Source organism: Hyperolius riggenbachi, chromosome 9 (genome assembly GCF_040937935.1).
Source record: "Hyperolius riggenbachi isolate aHypRig1 chromosome 9, aHypRig1.pri, whole genome shotgun sequence".
NCBI classification, from domain to species: domain Eukaryota; kingdom Metazoa; phylum Chordata; class Amphibia; order Anura; family Hyperoliidae; genus Hyperolius; species Hyperolius riggenbachi.
The window spans coordinates 253,465,560-253,481,705 of NC_090654.1; the positions used below are offsets into that span (position 1 = coordinate 253,465,560).

Here is a 16,146-nt window from a genome sequence, read left to right on the forward strand (position 1 = left end):
GTCTGTGCACTGTACTTACTGTAGCAGCTGTGAGTCTGTGCACTGTACTTACTGTAGCAGCTGTGAGTCTGTGCACTGTACTTACTGTAGCAGCTGTGAGTCTGTGCACTGTACTTACTGTAGCAGCTGTGAGTCTGTGCACTGTACTTACTGTGGCAGCTGTGAGTCTGTGCACTGTACTTACTGTGGCAGCTGTGAGTCTGTGCACTGTTCTTACTGTAGCAGCTGTGAGTCTGTGCACTGTACTTACTGTAGCAGCTGTGAGTCTGTGCACTGTACTTACTGTGGCAGCTGTGAGTCTGTGCACAGTACTTACTGTAGCAGCTGTGAGTCTGTGCGCTGTACTTACTGTAGCAGCGGTGAGTCTGTGCACAGTACTTACTGTAGCAGCTGTGAGTCTGTGCGCTGTACTTACTGTGGCAGGTGTGAGTCTGTGCACTGTACTGACTGTAGCAGCTGTGAGTCTGTGCACTGTACTTACTGTAGCAGCTGTGAGTCTGTGCACTGTACTTACTGTGGCAGCTGTTAGTATGTGCACTGTACTTACTGTGGCAGCTGTGAGTCTGTGCACTGTACTTACTGTAGCAGCTGTGAGTCTGTGCACTGTACTTACTGTGGCAGGTGTGAGTCTGTGCACTGTACTTACTGTAGCAGCTGTGAGTCTGTGCACTGTACTTACTGTAGCAGCTGTGAGTCTGTGCACTGTACTTACTGTGGCAGCTGTGAGTCTGTGCACAATACTTACTGTGGCAGCTGTGAGTCTGTGCACTGTACTTACTGTAGCAGCTGTGAGTCTGTGCACAGTACTTACTGTGGCAGCTGTGAGTCTGTGCACTGTACTTACTGTGGCAGGTGTGAGTCTGTGCACTGTACTGACTGTAGCAGCTGTGAGTCTGTGCACTGTACTTACTGTAGCAGCTGAGAGTCTGTGCACTGTACTTACTGTAGCAGCTGTGAGTCTGTGCACTGTACTTACTGTAGCAGCTGTGAGTCTGCACTGTACTTACTGTGGCAGCTGTGAGTCTGCACTGTACTTACTGTGGCAGCTGTGAGTCTGTGCACTGTACTTACTGTGGCAGCTGTGAGTCTGTGCGCTGTACTTACTGTAGCAGCTGTGAGTCTGTGCACTGTACTTACTGTGGCAGCTGTGAGTCTGTGCGCTGTACTTACTGTAGCAGCTGTGAGTCTGTGCACTGTACTTACTGTGGCAGCTGTGAGTCTGTGCACTGTACTTACTGTGGCAGCTGTGAGTCTGTGCACTGTACTTACTGTGGCAGCTGTGAGTCTGTGCGCTGTACTTACTGTGGCAGCTGTGAGTCTGTGCACAGTACTTACTGTGGCAGCTGTGAGTCTGTGCGCTGTACTTACTGTAGCAGCTGTGAGTCTGTGCACTGTACTTACTGTAGCAGCTGTGAGTCTGTGCACTGTACTTACTGTAGCAGCTGTGAGTCTGTGCACTGTACTTACTGTGGCAGCTGTGAGTCTGTGCACAGTACTTACTGTGGCAGCTGTGAGTCTGCGCTGTACTTACTGTAGCAGCTGTGAGCCTGTGCACTGTACTTACTGTAGCAGCTGTGAGTCTGTGCACTGTACTTACTGTAGCAGCTGTGAGTCTGTGCACTGTACTTACTGTAGCAGCTGTGAGTCTGTGCACTGTACTTACTGTAGCAGCTGTGAGTCTGTGCACTGTGCTTGCTGTGGCAGCTGTGAGTCTGTGCACTGTGCTTGCTGTGGCAGCTGTGAGTCTGTGCACTGTGCTTGCTGTGGCAGGTGTGAGTCTGTGCACTGTACTTACTGTGGCAGCTGTGAGTCTGTGCACTTTGCTTGCTGTAGCAGCTGTGAGTCTGTGCACTGTGCTTGCTGTAGCAGCTGTGAGTCTGTGCACTGTTCTTACTGTGGCAGCTGTGAGTCTGTGCACTGTGCTTGCTGTGGCAGCTGTGAGTCTGTGCACTGTACTTATTGTGGCAGCTGTGAGTCTGTGCACTGTTCTTACTGTGGCAGCTGTGAGTCTGTGCACTGTGCTTGCTGTGGCAGCTGTGAGTCTGTGCACTGTACTTACTGTGGCAGCTGTGAGTCTGTGCACTGTACTTACTGTAGCAAGACAAGACAAATAACATTTATATCGCACTTTTCTCCTGGCGGACTCAAAGCGCCAGAGCTGCAGCCACTAGGACGCGCTCTATAAGCAGTAGCAGTGTTAGCGAGACTTGCCTAAGGTCTCCTTCTGAATAGGTGCTGGCTTACTGAACAGGCAGAGCTGAGATTCGAACCCTGGTCTCCTATGTTAGAGGCAGAGCCCTTAACCACTACACCATCCAGCCTACTTACTGTAGCAGGTGCGAGTCTGTGCACTGTACTTACTGTAGCAGTAGAAGAAGTAAGGCTGAACATTTTGTTACAGAGTCTCTTTAAAGAGACTCCGTAACAAAAATTGCATCCTGTTTTTTATCATCCTACAAGTTCCAAAAGCTATTCTAATGTGTTCTGGCTTACTGCAGCACTTTGTACTATCACAGTCTCTGTAATAAATCAACTTATCTATCTCTTGTCAGACTTGTCAGCCTGTGTCTGGAAGGCTGCCAAGTTCTTCGGTGTTGTGGTTCTGCTATGAACTCCGCCTTCCAGGCCCCTCTATGCACACTGCCTGTGTGTTATTTAGATTAGAGCAGCTTCTCTCTTCTCTCTTATCTTTTACAAGCTGGATAAATCGTCCTCTGAGCTGGCTGAGCTTTCACATAGTGAGGAATTAAAGACAAGGGCAAAGCTGTTTGCAGGAAGAAAAGAGCAGCCTGAAACTTCAGTGCATGAGAGATGCAGGGGGAAAGAAACACACAAATGATCTCTTGAGATTCAAAAGGAAGGCTGTATACAGCCTGCTTGTGTATGGATGTATTTTCTATGTGTGGACATACTGTACATCAACCTACTTCCTGTTTTGGTGGCCATTTTGTTTGTTTATAAACAAACTTTTTAAAACAGTTTTTAACCACTTTTAATGCGGCGGGGAGCGGCGAAATTGTGACAGAGGGGAATAGGAGATGTCCCCTAACGCACTATGTTTACTTTTGTGTGATTTTAACAATACAGATTCTCTTTAAAGAGGAACTGTAACGGCAAAACGTCCCCTGGGGGGTACTCACCTCGGTGGGGGAAGCCTCAGGATCCTGATGAGGCTTCCCACGCCGTCCTCTGTCCCACGGGGGTCTCGCTGCAGCCCTCCGTACAGCCGTGACGTAATATTTACCTTCCTGGCTCCTGCGCAGGCGCTCTGACGGCTGTCGGCTCCGAAGTAGGCGGAAATACCAAATCGCCGTCGGGTCCGCTCTACTGCGCAGGCGCAAGTCTCCGGCGCCTGCGCAGTAGAGCGGATAAGACGGAGATCGGGTATTTCCGTCTATTTCCGAGCCTAAAGCAGCCACAGCGCCCCCGCTGGAGCCAGCAAAGGTAAATATTGAAGTTACAGTCGGGCCTGTCGCCGGCTGTTCAGAGGGCTGCAGCGAGACCCCCGTGGGACGCAGGATGGCGTGGGAAGCCTCATTAGGATCCGGAGGCTTCCCCCACCCGAGGTGAGTACCCCCCAGGGGATCTTTTCGAAGTTAGAGTCTCTTTAAACCTTCTATCACAAAAAAAAAAAAATTGTAGCAGAACAGCATTCAAACCGTTACACAGCACTTTATTTGGTAATGGAAAGCTTCTTCAGCTTGTGATCTGCATCCAAAGAGGTGATAACATTATCTTTACATTCCTCTTTTGCTACAGTTAAAGCCAGCCATGTGGTGAAACTGAACTATGTGGAGCTGACAAGCAGAGACAGATGAGAAACTTTCACTAGATAGCTGCTGTATTTAAATATTAAAATGTATGAATAAAATGCAATAGCAGCTTTCAGAGCAGATAAACTGTACTTTGGGAACTTGTATTTTGTAAACCGGCAATATTACTTGTGCACAAAAGCAAATATGGTAACTGAATGGGTAATAAAATAGGAAAACACATTCTTATTGAATGTTATGTCAGAGTTTTATTCCACTTTAAGCCCTTACAGTACTTTGTCAACTGTGGGAATTTGCATAGATTTTAACTTATATTACTGCAAGACCTGCAGCTTGTGATTTCTTACCTGCTGATACCAGAACTTTAGTCTTCCAATTTTTTTTTAGCTACATATGAAGATCAGGTTTAAAGGGAACCTTAAAGAGAACCAGAGAGGACGTAAGTAAAGCTATTATACATACCTGGGGCTTCCTCCAGCCCCATACGCACAGATCGCTCCCACGCCGCCGTCCACCGCTTACTGTTTCCGCCGGTACCGGGTCCCGTAATTTCAGCCAGGCGGCGGCAGTACGCGGCCAATTGTCCGCATCACAGGGGATCCCTCCATACCCGTACGCGTGCGGCGCCCTACTGCGCAGCCGCATGCGTAAGGGTATGGAGGGAGCCCCTGTGCATGCGGACATTTGGCCGCGTCCGCCGGAAGTAACGGGATCCGGTACCGCCGAAAGAGGAAGCGGAGGACGGCAGCGTGGGAGCGATCCAGGCTTATGGGGCTGGAAGAAGCCCCAGGTATGTATAAAATCTTGTTTCATTTTCCCTGTATGACTGTCTCTGGTTCCCTTTAAATGAGAGGCATATGCAGTCTGCCATATTTACTTCATTGTAAACACCAGTTGCCGGACTCCCTGCTGATCTCTAGTGTCAATAGTGTCTGAATCGCACACCTGAAACAAGCATGCAGCTAATCCAGTCAGGCTTCAGTCAGAAACATCTGATCTGCATGCTTCTTCAGGATCTATGGTTAAAAGTATTAGAGTCAGAGGATCAGCAGGACAGTCAGGCAACTGGTATTGTTTAAAATAAAAACAAACAAACATAAATGTCAGCCTCCATTCTCTAAAAGTAATTATTGCGGTATCTATAAATTCTTGCCTTATTGTGTATTTCCCTGTACGTTTCTATAAGCGATTTTGTGAGCGGTTGTGTTTGATTAGCGCTTGCTGAGCGCTTGTTAAAAGAAATCGCTCCCATTCACTTTCATTAAAATCGCAGTAAAAACCCCGTAAAAATTGCCACGATCGCATACGTGAAAAATGTACGCGATCACGGTGATTTTTACTGCAATTTGAATGAAAGCAAATGGGGCGCTCAGCAAGCGCTAATCAAACGCAATTGCTCACAAAAGAGCTTCCACTACATTAAGGCTGCTTTCACAGTGGGACGTTACAGGCGCACGTTACAGCAGCCAGTAACGCACCCCACCGCACAGCAATAAAAAATCAATGGGCTGTTCACAGTGCCCACGTTGCGTTACTTAGTAACGCTGCGCCATAAGACAACGTACTGCATGCAGTACTTTATAAGCGGCAGAGCCGCGTTAGACTGCTTGCACATGCTCAGTAATGTTGGGGAGGAGCAGAGAGCGGCCAGGCACATGGCTAATTAATATTCACTGCACTCAGTGACGTGCAGTGTTTACTTCCTGGAGCGGCCGCTCTGTGCGGCGATTGGCCGGGCGGGACCACGTGATGCCGCATGCGTCCAAGAGTACGCATCACGGCATCATGGACGCCAGAGTGAGCTGCACAACGCGGCCTACTCTGACGTCCACATTAGAGAGCACCAGGCGTTGCGTTAGGGGCACGTTATGCGACCATAACGTCCCCTAAAACGCACCGTCCCACTGTGAAACCAGCCTTAAGGTTATGTGTGCATATGAACAAAAATGTATTTGATTGGCCCCTGTAAAAAAACAAAGGAATAACTGAAACCCCTGTACATGGTACCCGCAGTAGAAATGAGACCACCTGTTACCTGTCTCCAATAAATATAATGGCTGCTATAGAGACTATGGCCTCAATTCACTAAGATCATGCTGGAGATAATAAGGCAAGAGGAAACTTATAACTCTTCATTCCTTAAGTTACCTCCTCTGTAGTTAATTTACCTCCTCTGTAGTTATTTTCACATCCAGTTAATTAACAGCCATTGGCCTCAATTCACTAAACTTATCTCCTGTCTTTAATAACTCTTCTAGAGTTGTTACTATGGTGATAAGGCATGTAGTATTCAGGAAACATTTTACCTCAGGCAAACCTAAAGTTAACTCTTCTGTCTTTAAGTTAACTCTTCAATCCTTAAAATAACTCCAGAGTTAAAGACAGGCTGTTAATTAACTGCATGTGAAAATAACTACAGAGGAGGTAAATTAACTACAAAGGAGGTAACTTAAGGAATGAAGAGATAAGATAACTCTCTCACTGTGTGGAGGTAAGTTATCTCTTGCCTTATTATCTCCAGCATGATCTTAGTGAATTGAGGCCATAATGTTGTAGAGATAGGGGTGGTAGCTTTTATTTTTCATGGCTGCGGTGTCAAAGCTCCACCTTCATGCCTGCTTGTTACAAAGTATCTCTATAGTAACAGATCATCATGTTCACAAAAGCACTTAGAAAAGCGCTTTTCTAAGCGAAAATCTCTCTGATAGCACTTAGAAAAGTGCTTTCAAAATCGCTCAGCGCTTGCGATAGCGATTTATAATGTCAACTAGGCCTGTTTGTGCTCCTGTAGTCTGTGCTTTCCATAAAGACTTCTAACTGTGCATGTGCAAAACGCTTCCGGCCACACGATCCAGGAGAAAAAAAATGCTCAAGCTAGTTTTAGTAAAAACACTTGCAAATACACACAGAGACTTTTCGGGAGAAAACCTGCATGTTTTTGGATTGTGGGAACGGAATGTAATGTTCTGAGGTCCAAGAGGAACAACTTACATAATACCCTGTGCCATATTGTGCAAACGTTGTTGTAGCAGCAATAATGATTTAGGCCTCCTACACTTAAAACAGAACTAAAATGGAATTACTGTTAATGAACAAAGCTATGTGTAAAAGTTTAGCTATTTAGCAACAACAGTGTCATATTGTGAATACTATATTCAATGTTATACTTTGTTCTTTATTTGTAGTATATATTTTTCACTGAATGTTTGATGTAAAGAAAATTCTACTGGTACAGTATAACGCATATGTTGTAATTGTCTTCTAACAAGGACCAATAAAAAGTTCTATTTGAAAAAAAAAACAGAACTCTGGTGCTGATAATTAAGAAACTGTATGGGAAAAAATCAAATATGGTAACTCTGCTGATTCTCAGTTCTTTTTCTTTTGCAGGTCTTTTCCTGAAACTGCTGTAATAACAGAATATTTTCCAACACATCTTCCAAGATGGCCACCACATCCTTCCACTGCTTGAAAAAGGCATTATGGGAAGGTAAGAGCAGCAGTTTTGATTTAGAGGGCTGCCACTCCCCCTTTTTTTTTTCTTTTTGTGTGAGTTTTAGGTGTATTTTGTATTGTTTGTTACTTTTTTCTGCAAAAAGTAAATCTTAAATTAAAAAAACTGCATTAGAAATATAATATCATATTCTAATAAATGCATCAATAAAACATATAACCAAACCAGTACTTATAATAATAATAATAATAATAATAATAATAACATTTACAGAAGATACTTTTACATTCTCATTTACACCCTTATATTTTTTGCCTACATCAAAAATATCACTACGGTATATGTAAAAATACAGTAGATAAGATCTTAATTTTATGTGGTATGAATCTCAAAATTTAAAATGTTTACTCTAAAACCTTAAACACAGCAAAAAAAAAATGTTTAGTATGATCGGAAGGCATATTTACACTTAACTGAACCTAATTGATGCCATTACCGGTTGCAGGACCGATTATAAGTTCGCCTTGTAATTACTGTGCAAACAAAGTAGAGCATGTTCTGCTGAATACTTTCTGCATTGCTTATACAGATTAGTATATTGGTACTTATCAATTAGCTTTGGTTACTTAGCAATTAGCTTTTGAGTGAAGCTTCTAGACTATATACCGGTATATATATATATATATATATATATATATATATATATATATTGGTATATATATATATATATATATATATATATATATATATATATATATATATATATATATATATATATATATATATTGGTATATAGTAAACCAGCCCATCAGTGACGTAGAGTGATGTAACAGCTCAGAGTTGCTTATAGAAGAAATGCTCAGCAGCAGCTTCGGACGATATAGTTATGACGGAAGTTAAATCTTTCATCTTACCCATTTTGACATTAAGTGACTTTGAACGAGGGATGATCGGTACAAGAAGAGCTGGTGCTGGCATCTCTGAAACAATCACTCTTTTTAGGATTTTCTTGCCCAACAGTATCTGTGGTGTTTAGTGATTGGCAGTTGAGAAAAAAAAATGTAAGTGATAAAGACTTATTCTGGTCGAAAAAGGGTGGTGAACGAGAGAGTGGAAAGGCGAGTAGCACGCATAGTCTGCAGCAACAGAATGGAAACAACATGACAAATTACAGCTGAATTCAACACAAAGCATATCCCAACGCACAACTAAACAGACTTTGCAAAGCACCATCAAAAGTGCCTTTGATATCACAGAAAAATAGGAAAAGATGCCTGTTGCGTGCCCTTGCCACCAAACTCGATCAGTCCCAAAATGGTTTGAGGAACATCAATCAGAGTTTAACCTGCTTCCATGGCCAGCTCAGTTCCCTGACCTTAATCCTATTGAGCATTTGTGCAAGTCGAAGAATCACTTCAAAGCTTGGAAACGCCACCATCCAATCTGGTCCATCTCAGAACTGCCATTATGTCAGTATGGACCAACATTCCTCAGTAACTGTATCAGCATCTTGTTGAGTACATGCATATCTGCTTTGATCAAAGCTAAAGGTGCACCAACTCGTTTTTAGAGGGTGTCTCTATTTTTTTGGGCTACCCAGTGTATTTTTTTTATTTGTTTTATTGCTTTGCTTAAAGCTTCAGACCATAGATTAAATTTGAGCTTCATCCCACTTTAACAGCAATATTCTTTCCAAGTGATTGAGGTTTCCTTTCAATGGCAGTGCTGAATGCAATGCGCATGCTATAATCTGACTCTCCTTGACAGCATGGTGTTGAGGGTCATCTCCTCTGCAGGTGCCTGGAGTGTTAATAATCCACGCCTTAGAAGAAACGGGACTACTGTTTTGTGTTTGTGACATCACTCTCTTCCTCTCAGAAGGCTCTGTCTTTTTAACCTTCTGTTCCCAGGAATGGAATGTTGTCGTTGTAAATAGTGATTTTGTATGCAGATTAGTCGCACGGTGACACGTGGGAGACGGATTTAAAGCACATGGCACAAGCCACACATCATGACAACTAATGATAAAAGTGCATTGTCACCTGAGCAAGTATGAGAATTCTTATTGCCATGAGTCACCAAGCAAGTAAGGTCACAGTAGAAGATTCACTGTGTAAGACTAATGTTCCACAGTGGTTGCCTTATTCACTCTGACAGCCTTCGGGAACACTCCCATAGGAAGCTAGGATACATATAGAGTGACATGAGCCTGACTCAGTAATGCTCACTAGTCTAGAACAGACCTTAGGATTCTCGGTACTACTGGAAATTACATGTAAACTGCTTATTTCTGTTACAAAGAACAGTACACTGCACATTGCAACAATGCTGGCATTCATCAGAGGTTCAACTACCATCTTACTTAGGCCCTGTTCACACTTAAAAAAAAGTTCCGTTCCCAGATTAGATCCTAACGGATGCGATTCAATCCAGTGTTAACCTATGGATCCATTCACATTCGTCCATTCAGACTGATCTGTTCCGCATGATCCGCTGAATGGAACGCAGGTTTCCTGCAGCACGAATTTTTCCGGACCGCTGAGCCCAGCAGAACGGAAACGGAAGCTGAAGCGCTGCATTGGGGGTAATGAGAAAACGGAACGTTTCTTCACACTAGTAAAGAAACCGACCATTCTAAATAGAAAAATACACTTTGGGGGTCTGGGGGGGATGTGGGGAAACAGAACGGAAGCAGCGGAATGGAAACGGAGCGGAAGTGGCAACGGAGTTAAAATGGATCCAATCGCACGGTGATCAGATCTGTTTACCACTCCAACGCAAGTGTAAACCAGGCCTATTAAAGGCTCATACCCACCAGAAGATTTTTTGCAACGATTTGTTGACGAACGACCATTTTCGCTATATTGTTTGAATAAACGAAAGTTCGTTAAATGATGCTCAGCGATGGCAGATTACCCACGACAATCATTAGTTTTGACCAACCGTCATGATGGATCCTGTCATGGACAGTTGTTCCGATCCCCATTAAAACAACACCCCCCCCCCCACCCAAATGACTGCAATTAATCAATGTTGCGTTTGCGTCTGTCCTTTGTTTCCCGCAGTATGCGATTGCGGAAGATGCATCGGGGAACGAACGTTTGTTGCATCTTTCATCGTTGCTTATTCCCCGATCCATCTTCCGGGGTCTTGTGGTGGCAATTTAGCTTAAAGTGTACCTTAGATGATACACTGGCCCTTATTTATACTTACCTGGGGCTTCCTCCAGCACCATCAGCACTGCGGCTTCCCTCGCCATCTTCTTCGGCCCCTCCGTCCTGGCACTACGACTCCCGGTAATCCGGTCAGTCGCCGCCAGTCGGCAGCTTCTGCGCATGAATGGCTTGGTCGCATGCGCACCCACCGTGCTTCCGCCCCTTGGAGAAGTACGCTCCAGGGGAGGGGAGCGCGACGAGGGGCGCGCGCTCGAGCCGAGCCACACATGTGCAGAAAGCCCACGACTGCCCTTATTATTGGGAGTCATTGCTGGAGAACAGAGGGACCGGAGAGGACGGCGAGGGAGGCTATGGTGCTCATGTGGCTGGAGGAAGCCCCAGGTGAGTATAAATACGGGCTAGTGAACCTTCTCAGGTTCACTTTAACTGAGACTGCCGGTGACCTCTGCTCCCATGTTGATTTAAAATCCATTTAAAAATTAGCTACATTTCAAACAGGGATTTCAGTAATGCAGTACGACAAAGGTTCCTTCCCCAAGTTGCAGGGACTGAGATCTGCAAATTAAGATTTCACCCACAGTGCTGCTGCTGCTGCTTGTAAATTCTCCTATTGCAATTTAAAGTGAGAGGGATATGGAGGCTGACATATTTACAGTATTTCCTCTTGAACAATGCAAATTGCCTGGCTGTCCTTCTGAGCCTCTTCCTCAAATACTTTTAGTCATAGACCCTGCACAAGCATGCAGATCAGATGTACGACTGAAGTTTGACTGGATTAGCTGCACACTTTTTTCAGGTGTGTGTGATTCAGACACTACTGTAGCTAAAGAGATCACCAGGACAGCCAGGCAACTTGTATTGTTTAGCAGGAAATAAATATGGCAGCCTCCATATCCCTCTCAGTTCGGGTGAACTTTACAGTTTGAAATGAGACACAAGTGTAAATACACGCAAAAGCACATAGCTAATTTTTGGGCAGTTTATTATGCATTTATACAGTGTCGACATTTTCCACATCACTTTACAGAATACAGTATACTGAAGTTATTATTATTATTGATTTATAAAACACCAACATATTGCCAGGCAACCAGTATTTTTTTGCAGGAAATAAATATGGCAGCCTCCATATCCCTCTCAGTTCAGGTGTCCTTTAGGCTCCCTGCATACTGCATGCGATTCTGATTCCGATTTTTAATCGGTTTTTACATCAGATTCCGATTTTTAATCGTTACTGCATGCTGTGTTTTTTCCTCTGTTTTTCTGTTGATTGTATTCAGGGAAAATCGGAATTGCAAATCGGAATGGCAAAACGGATTTGCAGTGTGCAGGGAGCCTTAAAGTAACACATCAGGCTAAGAATTTTTATCTGTTCTGTGTATAGTGCCAGCATCACCAGGCAGCAAGATGGCATCTTTCATGTAGCTACAGGAAATAAGCAACAATGGAATCATACTGTAGCAAGCAAGTCTGTTACTTCTAAATGTAGGTAATTTAATTTTATATAAAGTATGTGTAAACTTAAGGTTTGATTGGTGCCATTCACATATTTTAGAAGCCTCAGGTTGATGTGTGTGCATGCATAGAGTTCATGGATATTGGGATATGCATTATGCAAGATGCTGGGACAGATTTAGATAAAGTAGGGTCCAGGACTATAATAAACATGAGATCCATATCTTTGATGATGCTCTGATGATGGTAAAGTGATATTTTGTGAGTAAATGCAAGCATCTGTTCACACGCGAGTGTGCATTCATGAGCTAGTGGCTCTAATTGCACAGGATGCCCCATTTAGCCACTTCCTTCCATCATATTATACAGTGGGGTGCAAAAGTATTCAGCCCCCTTGACGTTTTCCACATTTTTTCATATTCCTGCCACAAAACTTGATCCCTGACCTGTCTTGTGTGTTCTTTGGACTTCACGGTGTTGTTGCTCCCAAAATTCTCTTATGGCCCATACTCACGAGGGACTTTTGTCGCCTCAACACGCGGCGCGCGCGTGTTGCGGCGACAGGTCGCCCGTGAGTATGGGCCGTTGCACGCGCGCGCACCCCGAACTGTCGCCCGTCACTCATGTCGCCATGCGATTGAAAGTTTCAATCGCATGGCGACAGTCGCCGCCGCACCCCCGCCGCAACTGTCGCTAGTCCGCGTGATTACGCGGACTAGCGACAGCAACCTCCATTAAAGTATATGGAGCTTCCGGCGGAGGGAGGAGGAACGTCGGCGACAGCTTCCGCCTCGCCGCTGGTCCCTCTTCCGCGTGTGTACGCGGAGGGACCTGGAGAGAAGCTGTCGCCGGCCTGTCGCCCACACGCTCACGTGTGCTGGCGACAGGCAACATTTGCAGCCCGTGAGTACGGGCCATTAGACAACCTCTGAGGCCCTCACAGAGCAGCTGTATTTGTACTGACATTAGATTACACACAGGTGCACTCTATTTAGTCATTAGCACTCATCAGGCAATGTCTATATGCAACTGACTGCACTCAGATCAAAGGGGGCCTGAATAATTATGCACACCCCACTTTGCAGTTATATATTTGTAAAAAATGTTTGGAATGATGTATGATTTTCGATCCACTTCTCACATGTACACCACTTTGTATTGGTCTTTCACGTGGAATTCCAATAAAATCGATGCATGTTTGTGGCAGTAATGTGACAAAATGTGGAAAACTTCAAAGGGGCCGAATACTTTTGCAACCCACTGTATATCCAAAGCCAGATTTATACTTTTTGTGCCCCTAGGCCAAGTACGTATGTTGTGACTCCGCTTTCTTGTGCAGCTGCCCCTCCCAATCCATGTGCCACCCCAGCTCCATGTGTAACATCCATGTACAGCAGCCCCTCCCATTCCATGTGCCGCCCCCTCTTCATGTGTATCATCCATGTACAGCAGCTCCTCCCATTCCATGTGCCGCCCCTGCTTCATGTGTATTATCCATGTACAGCAGCCCCTCCCATTCCATGTGCTGCCCACTCTTCATGTGTATCATCCATGTACAGCAGCCCCTTTGTTTCACGAAGCTCACTTGAGCATCAGTTCCCTTTTTCAGGTGTTGCTCCTCATTTTCACCCTCTTCTTTGATATATAGTAACCCCTCTTTCATGTTTAGGTGCCCTTTGGTTTGCAGCCACTCGAGGCCCGGGCCTTTGGGGCCTTTCCAGAAATCTGGCCCGGTATATATCATATATAATCACTGACCTGGGAGCAAGTTATCAAATTCCTACTTTATGGAATGGGTTTACGTGTCACCTTGGACCCTAAAACTTGTCTCCTTGGTATAAGAGGTGATACCCCCCCCCCCCTCCTCCCAACAGAGCCGGGACAAGGTCCTCCAGCACCCAAGGCTGAGACACCAAAGTGCGCCCCTCCATCCCTGCCTCCCCAGCCATCACACACTGATTGCTATTGACTAAGAGGCGCCACAGGGCCCACAACCTCCCCAACACCTTCATATCTAGTTATATGGCTTGCAGTCACTGCCATGTATCCCCTTGTATTATTTCTTTCTGCTTCAAACACAATTAGGAATGACAGCTGAATGAATTCTGCGCCCCCTCCTACACTGCGCCCTGAGGCTGGAGCCTATCCAGCCTATGCCTCGGCCCGGCCCTGCCTCCCAACCCCTGTGTTGTGATACATTAGGGGTAGGTTCACACGTATATACATTGTATAACATACGCATAATGCAACACATACTGTGCACGTAAAAACATGTGTAATTGCATAGTATGGTCATTTGGTTGGCAGCACGTGCATTTTCAGAAGTTATCCAGAAGCCTAGTATAAGCAATGTGTTAGGATAATGTGATCCGTTACAACACAGGTATAATTGTATAGGCAGCATGTTCACAAGCAGTAATGAGTTGCGTTATTGCACAAGGCGCATACTTTAAAAGCACCCTAAAACATTGATGTTAAAGAGGAGCTGTCAGCCATACTATCTCAGAAAAAAACCCAAATATACAGGATCTTCTCAAAAAATTAGCATATGGTGATAAAGTTCATTATTTTCTGTAATGTATTGATAAACATTAGACTTTCATATATTTTAGATTCAAATACACACAACTGAAGTAGTTCAAGCCTTTTATTGTTTTAATATTGATGATTTTGGCATACAGCTCATGAAAACGCAAATTTCCTATCTCAAAAAATTAGCATATTTCATCCGACCAATAAAAGAAAAGTGTTTTTTAAACAAAAAAAGTCAACCTTTAAATAATCATGTTCAGTTATGCACTCAATACTTGGTCGGGAATCCTTTTGCAGAAATGACTGCTTCAATGCGGCGTGGCATGGAGGCAATCAGCCTGTGGCACTGCTCAGGTGTTATGGAGGCCCAGGATGCTTCGATAGCGGCCTTAAGCTCATCCAGAGTGTTGGGTCTTGCGTCTCTCAACTTTCTCTTCACAATATCCCACAGATTCTCTATGGGGTTCAGGTCAGGAGAGTTGGTAGGCTAATTGAGCACAGTAATACCATGGTCAGTAAACCATTTACCAGTGGTTTTGGCACTGTGAGCAGGTTCCAGGTCGTGCTGAAAAATGAAATCTTCATCTCCATAAAGCTTTTCAGCAGATGGAAGCATGAACCCACTTTTGAACCAGAAACAGAGGCAGAAGCGCCTGACCTGGGCTACAGAGAAGCAGCACTGGACTGTTGCTCAGTGGTCCAAAGTACTTTTTTCGGATGAAAGCAACTTTTACATGGCATTCGTAAATCAAGGTGCCAGAGTCTGGAGGAAGACTGGGGAGAGGGAAATGCCAAAATGCCTGAAGTCCAGTGTCAAGTACCCACAGTCAGTGATGGTCTGGGGTGCCATGTCAGCTTCTGGTGTTGGTCCACTGTGTTTTATCAAGGGCAGGGTCAATGCAGCTAGCTATCAGGAGATTTTGGAGCACTTCATGCTTCCATCTGCTGAAAAGCTTTATGGAGATGAAGATTTCATTTTTCAGCACGGCCTGGCACCTGCTCACAGTGCCAACACCACTGGTAAATGGTTTACTGACCATGGTATTACTGTGCTCAATTGGCCTGCCAACTCTCCTGACCTGAACCCCATAGAGAATCTGTGGGATATTGTGAAGAGAAAGTTGAGAGATGCAAGACCCAACACTCTGGATGAGCTTAAGGCCGCTATCGAAGCATCCTGGGCCTCCATAACACCTGAGCAGTGCCACAGGCTGATTGCCTCCATGTCACGCCGCATTGAAGCAGTCATTTCTGCAAAAGGATTCCCGACCAAGTATCGAGTGCATAACTGAACATATTAATTAAAGGTTGACTTTTTTTGTTTTAAAAACACTTTTCTTTTATTGGTCGGATGAAATATGCTAATTTTTTGAGATAGGAAATTTGGGTTTTCCTGAGCTGTATGCAAAAATCATCAATATTAAAACAAGACAAAGCTTGAACTGCTTCAGTTGTGTGTATTTGAATCTAAAATATATGAAAGTCTAATGTTTATCAGTACATTACAGAAAATAATGAACTTTATCACAATATGCTAATTTTTTGAGAAGATCCTGTATAAGTAGATAAATACTTGCTCTACTTACATAACAGATGTATTGTACTGTCCACGTTATGATTCCTGTAAATTTTATAAAGGAAAGGAGAGAATCCTATTCTAGACAGTTTCCATATTTACTGTGGCTATTTTGAAGCCAGTCGTGATGTAATATCCGCCCTTAGTCTCCTCTGCCTGATTTGCCCGCCCTTCACTATA

The 16,146-nt window shown here is 44.3% G+C and overlaps 1 protein-coding gene across 4 annotated transcripts in view; it reads left to right on the forward strand.

The window, feature by feature from the left end:
- Positions 1-7,169: 7,169 nt before the first annotated feature.
- The window catches only part of LOC137533118 (cytosolic phospholipase A2 delta-like), an 82,679-nt gene continuing 73,702 nt past the window's right edge, over positions 7,170-16,146 (forward strand). For 2 of the 4 annotated variants that reach the window (XM_068254304.1, XM_068254303.1), the window contains exons 1-2: positions 7,173-7,263; positions 11,788-11,888. The gene's annotated coding sequence lies outside the window, so the exon portion shown is untranslated. Of the gene's footprint in view, positions 7,264-11,787; positions 11,889-16,146 lie in introns of all 4 variants that reach the window. The other 2 variants (XM_068254302.1, XM_068254306.1) reach the window with 1 other exon arrangement.